Below are 12055 nucleotides of genomic sequence, written 5' to 3' on the forward strand. Positions count from 1 at the left end.
ATCCGTCCAGTTGGGGGCATCTTTAATTTTTTTTTTAACGTTTATTTATTATTTTTGAGACAGAGAGAGACAGAGCATGAATGGGGGGAGGGGCAGAGAGAGAGGGAGACACAGAATCTGAAACAGGCTCCAGGCTCTGAGCTGTCAGCACAGAGCCCGATGTGGGGCTCGAACCCACGGACCGTGAGATCATGACCTGAGCCGAAGTCGAATGCTTAACCGACCAAGCCACCCAGGCGCCCCAAGTTGGGGGCATCTTAAAAACTTGATGGGTCATACTACAGAGGTGAGGAAAAGCCCAAGGCTCCACACGGAAAGAGAGAAACTTCTAGCCTCCCACTAACCATGCTGGTAGAGTAAATTACTTCAACAACAGTGATGACAAAACCCGCCAAGGGCAGAAGAGGCTGATGTTGTGTTTGGGGGTCTTTTGTATTAAGGGCCCAGTGGGGAAGACTGCTCTCCCCAGACAGGAAGAGGACAGAGCCTGAGTCAGGCAGGCTGCAGTGGAGGGCTGACCTCCTATGGGGAGGTTGAGCTCCCCTAAAACTAAGAGAAAGTTTGGGATTTAGGATGTTTCTGGCCCTGCTCTGATGTCATCCTATTTCATTTCCTATACCACAGTTGACAGGGCACAGATATTCTTTTTTTTCTTTCTTTTTAGGTTTATTTATTTATTTTTTAGTAATCTCTACACCCAACACAGCGCTTGAGCTCATGACTCTGAGATCAAAAGTCTCACGCTCTTCTGACGAAACCAGCCAGGTGCCCCAGGACACAGATATTCTTGGGAAATTTCTTGAGACATTCTTGGGAAGAGATGTTTGAGGCCTTGAGAGGGTCTTCTTAGTAGGCACTCCATGTCTGTTGGAATAAATCAACAAAACCAAATATCTCATTGAGGGCGGGTAGACAAGGGCTGGAAATTCACCCCTAACCTTCGTGCTTGAAAACAGAGTCCCTTCTCAGTTTTCCAACTTTTTTCTTCAGCAGTGCAGGCTAGCTTTGAAAATCCCCACAAATGACCTTATGCATGTTAGACAGGCTTCATCTCTCTTACGCAAGGGGAAAATAGCCGTCGTACGTCTCAACTGTGACAGTACCCAGTTTGTGCACCAACAGGTACAGACATTGTCTTGTCCTGGGGCCTTCGCAGGTGTCTGCCAAATGATGAATAACGGGAACCAACTTGGGGCCCAGGAGCATCAGAGATATTGGCTCGCGGGCTCCTTCCTGTCCAAGTTTGTTTTTTTGTTTGTTTTTGTTTTTGTTTTGTTTTTTGTGAATCTACATAATGGCTTCCAAGCAAAATAAGGATAATCTGGCCTGATTTTATTTGTATCATATTTTGAGACGGAGTTTGAAGGACGAATAGCAAACGGGAAGCAGATTTCTGTTCCTCTGTTGCAGCGTCCATTCCTCCAGGACTTTGCCCAGTGACGCTCCAAGTGGGCTGTGCCTGTCCCACATCTCAAGGGTGGGACCTGAGACAGAGAATCCAAAAGATGTGCTTTGCCTGGCTTCCTGAAAGTTCTTTAAAACTCCTTGCGGATGAGCCGCGAGGATATCCCAAACCCATAAACCTCGTGAGGTCTGAGGCCACCTGAGAGGTGCCCATGATTGCTCCAAGTGTCCTGCAGAGGGCGCCCTGGGATTTTTTTTTTTTCCCCCTTCTATCTCAAAGGGCTTCTCATTAGAATTGATTTGACACAAAGCAATACAAATCTATACTGGGAATTATACACCGTGGAGAGTAGATGAGCACGCTGATCCTAAACCCCTTCTTGCTTCAGAAACATACAAAAAAGATCCCTTAAAGGCATAACATGTAGCCTTGGGCTTCTTACATGATTGAATGCGTAAGTGTTTTGCTGTAAGACTTTTCTAGAGATGTCTCATCAAGGAAGGAAAAGTGTAAAATGAAATCTCACCTTATCACCGCAAGCACTCTGTAAGACTGTTGCAGCAGGTGGTCGACAGGGGTAGCCAGGTAACTGAGCTCAATGAGTGTGGTACAAACAAAACCCCAAGTGCTGAGTCCCCTTTCCCATCAGGTCCTTTAATTATGATCTAGCTAATTTTATACATTGCTAGTCATTTTAGGTATTTTGGAGAATTATTTGGGATTTATAGGATGCAGCTCTAGTCCATATTAAAATGTTGGTCATTTTTTAACAAAATGTTAACGTTTATTTATTTCTGAGGGAGAGAGACAGACAGAGAGCAAGCTGGGGAGGAGCAGACAGAGAGGGAGACAATCTGAAGCAGGCTCCAGGCTCTGAGTTGTCAGCAAAGATCCCGACATGGGGCTTGAACTCACGAACGGTGAGATCAAGTTGGACACGCACCAACTGAGCCAACCAGGTGCCCCTCAGTCATTGTTTTTTTTTAAAATTTTTTTTTCAACGTTTATTTTTATTTTTGGGACAGAGAGAGACAGAGCATGAATGGGGGAGGGGCAGAGAGAGAGGGAGACACAGAATCGGAAACAGGCTCCAGGCTCTGAGCCATCAGCCCAGAGCCCGATGCGGGGCTCCAACTCCCGGACCGCGAGATCGTGACCTGGCTGAAGTCGGACGCTTAACCGACTGCGCCACCCAGGCGCCCCAGTCATTGTTTTTTTAACGTTTATTTACTTTGATAGAGAGCAAGCGGGGGAGGAGTAGACAGAGAGGGAGAGAGACAACCTCAAGCCGGCTCTGTGCTGCCAGTGCAGAACCCACGCAGGGCCCGATCTCATGAACCATGAGATCATGACCTGAGCCAAAATCAAGAGTCGGATGCTGAACTGACTGAGCCACCCAGGCGCCCCCAAACATCAGTCATTTGATTCAAAGCCTTTCTTTTTCTTTTGCTCTCTCAGCAGAGAGGGGAGATGAGTCTCGGGACTGGCGTGAAGGTGGGCGTCATGTGCTATGAGGCACCTGTCCTTTTGCTCTGTGTCTCATGCCCTAGTTGGAGCAGTGAGAGACAGAAAGAAAGATGTCTCCGTCTTTGCACACGGTGGCAGCTGCCTCCCTGGGGCATCTCCACTGCTCTCCTAGCTTGTTGTCCAAGGTCCTCAGGTAGGTGGGTGGTGACACCTCCGTGTCCCACTTACCGGGAGCTCTCATCCGGCTATTCTTTCCTGCTGATGACCAGCGGTGGCCTGGTACCGTGGACCTGTGATGCTTGTGTTCCCCGCACCTGAAGCTCCCAGCTCACCTTCTGCCGCGGTCTGCCATCAGGACTGCAGGCGCGTGAGGATCCATCGTTCTTACTTCTTAGAAGCCAGAGCCTCTGGTGGCGTGTGCTCACGTGGGTGTGGCAGTGAGCGTCCGTGCCCCCACCTCTTCTCCAGTCCACGTTCCTCTAGTTCAGAGGCACAGGGACAGTTGGGCAAATCTACCAGCCAAGCCGACACAGTAGGAGTTGAAATCCCGTCCCTTGACCTCTCTCCGGATGTGGAGTGTTGTTCTTTGGTGAGGGGTGGGGCCCGGGGGCTGGTGAGGGCGGTAGGATCAATTCCTCTGCAGTGTCCCTCTCAGTACGTCTTTGGTTGGAGCTGTTTGTACTTAGGTTATGGGGAACTAAGCTTAATCTCAGTGTCACACCCAGGTGAAAATCAGGAACAAGACAAAAAGTCTTGCGTGGGTTCCTTGTTCACAGATCTTCAGATGAGGAAAAACAGATTTTAGGTCACGTGGTTGGCACTCCATGATATAAGAGGTAGGTCCCTTGATCCAGGGTTCTTCACGGTATCGCCCAGGGAGGCACAATGCTAGAGATGGCTTCTCTTCTTCTACTGTTCACTGGACTCTGGCTCTAAACCCCTATGAATCAGTATCAGGAAAGGGAAGGAGATGGAAAGGATGGAGAGAAAGGACATGAGAGTTGAAGCCAGATTTGGGGGAGCATCCTGATACCGGTAAAACTCAAAGCAATGTCGATCAAGAGTTTCAGAACAATACACACAATAGTTACAGTCATTAGATATAGTAAAGATACAATAAAACACAAAACAGTACTATGTTGGGGTGCCTGGGCGGCTCATCAGTTAAGCGCCCGACTCTTGATTCCAGCTCAGGTCAGGATCTCATGATTCGTGAGATCGAGCCCTGTGCCAGGCTCTCCACTGACAACATGGAGCCTGCTTAGGATTCTCTCTCTCCCCCCCTCTCTGCCTTTCCCCCACTTGTGTGCACACACTCTCTCTCTCTCTCAAAAAAATAAACATTAAAAAAAAAACAGTCCTATGTGTTATTTGTGGATATGCACAAATGTTATAAAACTATGAACATAGTGGCCACTTGGGGGTGAAAGAGAGTGAAATGGGCCTGAGTGGACCACATGGGGGTTTCTAGTTGTATGGACAAATGTCCCATTTCTTTTTTTTTTTTTTTTCAACGTTTATTTATTTTTGGGACAGAGAGAGACAGAGCATGAACGGGGAGGGGCAGAGAGAGAGGGAGACACAGAATCGCAAACAGGCTCCAGGCTCTGAGCCATCAGCCCAGAGCCCGACGCGGGGCTTGAACTCCCGGACTGCGAGATCGTGACCTGGCTGAAGTCGGACGCTTAACCGACTGCGCCACCCAGGCGCCCCTAAATGTCCCATTTCTTAAAAAAAAAGAAGAAAATAGGAGGAGGAGGAGATCCGGATGAAATGTTACAAACTATAATTTGGGGAAGCTGCCTGGCAGGTGCCTGTGTGTTCATGATATCATTCTATGTATTGTTCACATGCATGAAACATTTATTATTAAGCTAGATTTGAATGGGTGCAGAGTTTCAGCTGGGGAAGGTGAACAAGTTCTCAAGATGGATGGTGGCGATGGGTTGCACAACAAGGCAGATGTATTTATAAATTTTTTTTTTAACGTTTATTTATTTTTGAGACAGAGACAGAGCATGAACGGGGGAGGGGCAGAGAGAGAGGGAGACACAGAATCAGAAGCAGGCTCCAGGCTCTGAGCCGTCAGCCCAGAGCCCGACGCGGGGCTCGAACTCACAGACCGCGAGATCATGACCTGAGCTGAAGTCAGACGTTCAACCGACTGAGCCACCCAGGCGCCCCAAGGCAAATGTATTTAGTGTCACAAAACGGCACACTCAAGCATGGTAAATTCTGTATGCACGTTTCACCATAAGGAGAAACTTGAAGTTGGTCTGACTCTGTGTGGTTCTTGAATTCCTATAGTACATTGATGAAACAAAACAAAGGGTAATCTTAGTTTTGAGTTTATCAAACTCTTATTCACCTATTCACCTCAAGCTCTGATGCAGGACCTTTTTTTTTTTTAATGTTTATTTATTTTTGAGAGAGAAAGAGAGAGAGACACAGAGCACAAGTGGGGGAGGGGCAGAGAGAGAGAGGGAGACACAGGATCCAAAGCAGGCTCCAGGCTCTGAGCTGTCAGCACAGAGCCCGACGTGAGGCTTGAACTCATCGAACCATGAGATCATGACCTGAGCCAAAGTCGGACGTTTAACCAACTGAGCCACCCAGGCACCCCTCTAATGCAGGATCTGTTGATGGTCACACGTCACTTTGGCTCAAGCTTTTGAGAGTAGCATGTCACTGGACACCAAAACCTTTGGTTCTACATTAGGTATTGACTTGAATGATCTTTGAGGCCTGTTACTTGGTTCTGTGTCTCAATTAGTTCTGGCTTTCTGCTTAAATGATCAGCTACTTAGTAACATTTAGGGATTGGAGAATGCTATGTTTTCCCAAAAACATCTCCATCAGTCCACCACCACATACCTTTCTAGAATTAAATGAAAAAAAAAAAAAAAAAGTAGGTGTATGCAATATCAGCATGAGTAGGGTTTTTGTTTGTTTGTTTTTTGTTTTTAAATGAAAATGTCTCCAACAACTACACCCACACAGTTGTGGGGATAAACTCAGTTGATTTTGTTACAATGTGATGGCTAGCTGAGGCGGAATGGAGATACGGAAACTTTGTTACAGGAAAAGAGCAGAGAGCTGACATTTAATATGGGCTGAGGGTGACAGCAGGTACAACACTGGAGATAAATACAACACGGTGCATTTACTCTCTGAAACCAGGAGAACGCAGGACAAGGTTGAATGAATGTAGGTGTTTTGCACAAACATGTAAACCTGTCACAGGGGAACCACACCTGGTATCTCAATGGTACGTCTGATGGCTGTAGGGATTAACATTTCGCTGAGAGCATTTACCGTGGTTCAGGTACTTAGCATACAAACCCTTACACCACCCTTCTGAGCTACATTTTGAGGATGCATGTGTTGAGCTTCTGAAGCTCAAATCCCTTTCCCAAGTATACAATACTATTGGAACGCAGGGTTAGCTGACTCCAAAATCCAATATGCCATGATGGCCCTGAGTAATGGTTTTCTTCCTAGTTTTGCTTGCTTGTAGACGGGGTCTAGGTTTGTGGTGGACTATACTTTGGGTATGATCCATAAATTTTCCTACCCTTCTTTTGATTCCATTAGGAAACTACCACCTGTATACATATGGATCCCATGGTCCGTGATCCAGGCTTGGTCAGTCCTAACACCGCATGATCTGCACATAGTTCAACAATAGCTTTGTGCCCCAGGATGGGTCAGCCAGAAGCGTTCAGAATTTCGTTTTAGCGGGACTAAGTGGGGAAAATTGTATGTTTGTCTCTCCTTCTCTGTCCCCCCGACCCCCCGGCAGCACCTCTCTCAGAAGTAGATGTGCCAGTGGCAATTTTTCTTTCCATAAGCATAGAGTTTGTCAGAATCAAGAAAGAGTCATGCCAAAAATGAAGAGCTAGACAGATGAGCACAATCAGAGAAGGGGAGGGAGAGCGAGAAAGAATAAGAAAGTCCTATGACGTTGTTGGAGATCCTGGATCCTGCTGTGCTTAAATTCCCTCGGAATTCTCAAGTTCAGGAGTTAACGCTTCCTCATTTCTGCGTAAGTTGGGTCTCTGTTTCTTGCAGTTGAAAGAATTCTGACAAATGTAATCCTCCTCCATAGTTCTGTCTTTCCCATTAGACTTCCTTTCTGATCAATACCAACCATAAACAATGCAGATTTTTCTCCAGAATAATGTGAGTTTCTCCCCTTGGAAAAGAGATAAAAGAAACATACTAAGTTTGGGCTTCTATGATGAGGATGTTTTTTTTTTGTTTTTTTTTAATTTTTTTTTTCAACGTTTATTTATTTTTGGGACAGAGAGAGACAGAGCATGAACGGGGGAGGGGCAGAGAGAGAGAGGGAGACACAGAATCGGAAACAGGCTCCAGGCTCTGAGCCATCAGCCCAGAGCCCGACGCGGGGCTCGAACTCACGGACCGTGAGATCTTGACCTGGCTGAAGTCGGACGCTTGACCGACTGCGCCACCCAGGCGCCCCTATGATGAGGATGTTTTGGTTTAAATTATAAAATGACTTAATGGCTCAGAAGCAACTTTTATGTATCTTTTTGGTGTAACCTAGCCAAATAAATGCTTTTAATAATCAGTAAAATGAAATTCAAGTGGAAGCAACAATGTCATGCTTCCCTGCCCCTCCTTCACTGCCCCCTCCCTCCACAAAACTTGGGAGTAAATAAATGAATGAGAGCTGATCTGCTTCCAATGGAACAGCTTGGAGTAGTTTGGTTCTTTGTCAACGGCTCTCTTCTGGGAATCAGTGGGCTGGTGAGGGAGAGTGCGGAAGGGCACCTTTGGGGTTGTTGAAATGATGCTTCAAATCACAACGACTTTCTACTAGGAGCTAGCTGAGCCATCACAACAATGCAGGCTGAGCACAGGCACACATTGGTGTCGGGGGGATTGCCATGATGTGCCTCTCCACCGTCACCTGTCCCGAAGTGGAGTGTCCAGACTGTGCTCACAGCCCATCTCAGTTCCGACTGGGACCACCGGGGACACTTAAAAGTTTTCCTTTTTATATCTGACACATCCAAATAAAGAGAAGTCTCTCTCTCTCTCTCTCTCTTTCCCCAACAGCTAGTTTAAACACTCCTGAAGGAGAGAAGAATATACCATCCCCTGAAGTGCCATTTTTGGCATATTATCTTGAGCTAAAGATACTTGGGAAACAGCCAGTGCAAGAAGGACACTCTTACCCTCCTTTGTCCCCCTGAAAGCAGGAGACACATTTCCCATGTGAAAGGTACCCTCTCTGTACAAGGAGGGTAGAAGGATCCTTCTCACCAGAGATCAGGAATTTACGGCTGAGAAGGCTGCATGGACAAAATTTACTTCTTCACCGCTTTGTTACTTCAAGCCCAAACCTCTCGGCCTTGTGAGTTCATCACAGATCTACTGCTTATCTAAAAGGTATATAAGTTGCTTGCTTTGATCACTTCTTTGGTTCTCCTACTTTTATGGGGCTCCTGCACATACGAAATTAATTTCTTTTTCTCCTGTTATCTGTCTTATGTCAATGTAATTATTAGATCGGCCAAAGAACGTAGAAGGGAAGGAGGGAAATGTTTTCTGCGGCTCCTATGCTGCTTCAATCATACCACAGAGATGGTTTAAACGTGGCGTCGTGTAAGAGCAGCTTTCCACAACGAGGCCAATTCTTGATTGTGATGGTGGCTTGATGTGTTGGGTTTTGCTTTGGTTGTCTGAAAGAAGGGAGCCTATGGGAGTGGCCGTCTCGGATAGTTGTCAGAGTTGTGCCTTTTATCTTAACTAGAATCAGGAACTAGAATTATCGGCCCGTAGTCGAGCCTTTCTTCCTCCTTCCCTCCCCTCCCCTCCCCTCTCTCTCTCATTCTCTATCTTCTCTCTTTCTTTCTTTCTTTCTTTCTTTCTTTCTTTCTTTCCTTCAAGTTGTTTGATATTGCTGCCTAAGACATGTAGGATAGACTGTAAACACATAACGAGAAAATTCTACTCATGATATGCACTTGTTTGTTCTGGCCAGGAAGCCCTGATTTGCTTATCACCTTACCACCACGACCATGTGTGAACTCACATGTAAAGAGGTAAGTTTGTTTACTCCTGATTGTTCTTGAACAAGAGGGTTGATTTTTTCCCCCAGTGGTTATAAACCACCGGGCTCACTCATAAGATGCCTCTCTTTTAAAAAAGGAAAACAAAAAATAAAGCCAACAAGCAAATGCCGTAGAAGAGAAAAAAGAATCACGAGGCACCCCTTTGCAGGGAGTTCAGAGGAAACCGTTGAAGAGGAGAAAGGTCAGAAAGAGATTTGGATCATTGGTGCTAGAGATAAGCAGGAGGGCAGAGGCCACAGAGTACTTTGAACAATAAAACAAGAAAATTTAGTGCAGGCCACTCTAGCGAACCCACTGTGTCTTAGAGATCTCAACAGAGGACCGACCAATAAAGACTTTCGAGAATCTCTGTGTTTTAAGCTTCTTTGTGCCCATTTTCAAGCAGACTGTTAGAATCTGACTGAAGAGCAAAACTATCAACATGAAACATCCTTAGTAATGGAACCAATTTGTGTTTCAAAGGTATTTTGAGTTGAGATCAATAAACAGGTTTAACGTTTAAGGATAGAATTATAGAATTCTATAATACTATAATTCCATGGGCGCCTTGGGCCCATGGATTATTTTGAGCTGATTATTTTTAAGAAATGAGAGAAGCCCTGAACACAGTAGAAATTACCCTTTTGTAAGGAATATTCGCATTTCTAAGGGGACTCTCTATTTGTACGTTTCCCACTCTGTACCAGGAAGAGAAGTATGACTCTAAATCACCAGAATCTCTCATCGGTGGAGAATGCACCCTATTTAAGTCTGCATAGCGACCTACTTTTGTTTACTGCACTTTCTCTCATAACCTTCCATAACTACACCCCCCTTGGTGCCCCTCCCCCAGCCCCCAACATCTTTCTTTTGTCTTTAGATGGAGATGGTATTTAACGTGGTGGCTTGGGCCATTTCAAGGAGTCTTACTCAGTTTCCTGGTATCTTCTGTGTATACAAGAGGCATATATGTTACCAGACTTCTGTTTGTTTTTCTTCATTGGCTGGATTCCAGAAATTTAATAGGTGACATTCTTCTGGTTATGATTTTATTAACTTGGGGATATTTGAGTTTTGATTTTCATTTGGACCAATATGGCTGCCTTTGCAGTAACATTGTTAATTATTTCTAGCTTTATTGCATCCTGGCCAGAGGATTTGTTAATATCCTGTTAAATAATCTCTTGGCACTTGTTGTTACATTCCATTGGCATGAGAAGCAAGATGATAATTTTTCTATGACTACTTTAGTGCCTGATTTGCACATTCTCAAATCACTTTCCTTACAATTGTTAGGTCTACAGTACTATGTCCAGTCAAACATCATTGGGTCACAGGTCAAAGGTCGTTCAGCATGCCTTTTGCCAGAGGGCAAATGTGAAAGGGACCCTCACCTTTAATGTCTGTTACCCATGCTCCTCACTGCTCAGGGACTGGTGAGTGTGCGGTCACCGCGAGGGCATGAGATGATGACGGTTTGGGCTACAGAAAACCAATATTTTGAGGTCTGTAATAAGTTACCAGGTGGCTATGATGACGGGTTGGTGGGAGACACAGGGATAGCCTTGCAGGGAGGTGAGGTTCTACCCACACTAACAAAGCTGTCCCTGTAGGATGCATCCAGAACATCATGGCGGAGGTTGTGATCATTGCCTTGGCAGGTCCAGTGGATGCTGCATCAGGTGTCCTTCTCGTGCATGCCACTCTATGGACCAGGACCACCATGTGCTCTGTCTCTTTGGCCATAACTCATTCTCCCAAGTGGGGTCACCGTTTCCCCCCAAGAAGGTCCTTCCCCTCTTCCTCTTTTCCTGGGTCCTACTCTTCTAAGGGAAGACACTGTCAGTGAGTGAAAGGTGATATGACTTTCCAAATGAGTATGGTCTCTCAGGGAATCCCAAGTGATTTCTTATCCTCACTTATCTTATGACAGGGCGGAAACATCCCTCAGTTAAGAGGATTATTCCTTGCACATACACCCAAGTTTAATTTCTGCTTGGGTGTGCCTCTGGAAGGGCCACTTATTACATAAGAAAAAGAAGTTTCCCCTGAATTTCTATTCTCTTTCTTCTAAAAATGTCACATTTATATCTTTAAGCTTCTTACTAGGCCATAACTAGTTGTTTTGTTATTACTCTATTTCCTTCCATATTGTCCGTGCCTTCTTAATCATTTTCCCCCTAAAATTTATATTGTTGCTCAAAGCTAATTTCCATTGCCTCTGAAAAAGTGTCCAAAATCAGTGAGAAGGATGTGACCTGCATCTAAAAAAGTCAACGGGTCCTTTTGGTAATCTAGGACCTTTCTAGTGTGACCCCATTTTACGTTGTTTTGTTCAAAATTCCACAGTCGATCATTACTTCTATACCTTGTTATAGCAATAGAAGGAGCATGGGGGACCCGGTTCAGACCCCAACCTGGTGACAGAGAATCTGGGTGACTTTAAGAATACTGCTTAAGTAGCACTGCTAGGAATTTACCCAAGAGATACAGGAGTACTGATGCATAGGGGCACTTGTACCCCAATGTTTATAGCAGCACTTTCAACAATGGCCAAATTATGGAAAGAGCCTAAATGTCCATCAACTGATGAATGGATAAAGAAATTGTGGTGTATATACACAATGGAATATTACGTGGCAATGAGAGAGAATGAAATATGGCCCTCTGTAGCAACGTGGATGGAACTGGAGAGTGTGATGCTAAGTGAAATAAGCCATACAGGGAAAGACAGATACCATATGTTTTTACTCTTATGTGGATCCTGAGAAACTTACCAGAAACCCATGGGGGAGCGGAAGGAAAAAAAAAAAAGAGGTTAGAGAGGAGAGACCCAAAGCATAAGAGACTCTTAAAAACTGAGAACAAACTGAGGGTTGATGAGGGGTGGGAGGGAGGGGAGGGTGGGTGATGGGTATTGAGGGGGGCATCTTTTGAGATGAGCACGGGGTGTTGTATGGAAATCAATTTGACAATAAATTTCATATATTAAAAAAAAAGAAATGGTCAAAATAGCAACAACAACAAAAAAACCAAAAACAAACAAAAAAGAATACTGGTTAGCCTTTGTTAAGATAGGGTAACATCTACTCATGGATAT

The sequence above is a fragment of the Herpailurus yagouaroundi genome, unplaced genomic scaffold (genome assembly GCF_014898765.1).
Source record: "Herpailurus yagouaroundi ecotype Mexico unplaced genomic scaffold, PumYag 210, whole genome shotgun sequence".
Taxonomy (NCBI): domain Eukaryota; kingdom Metazoa; phylum Chordata; class Mammalia; order Carnivora; family Felidae; genus Herpailurus; species Herpailurus yagouaroundi.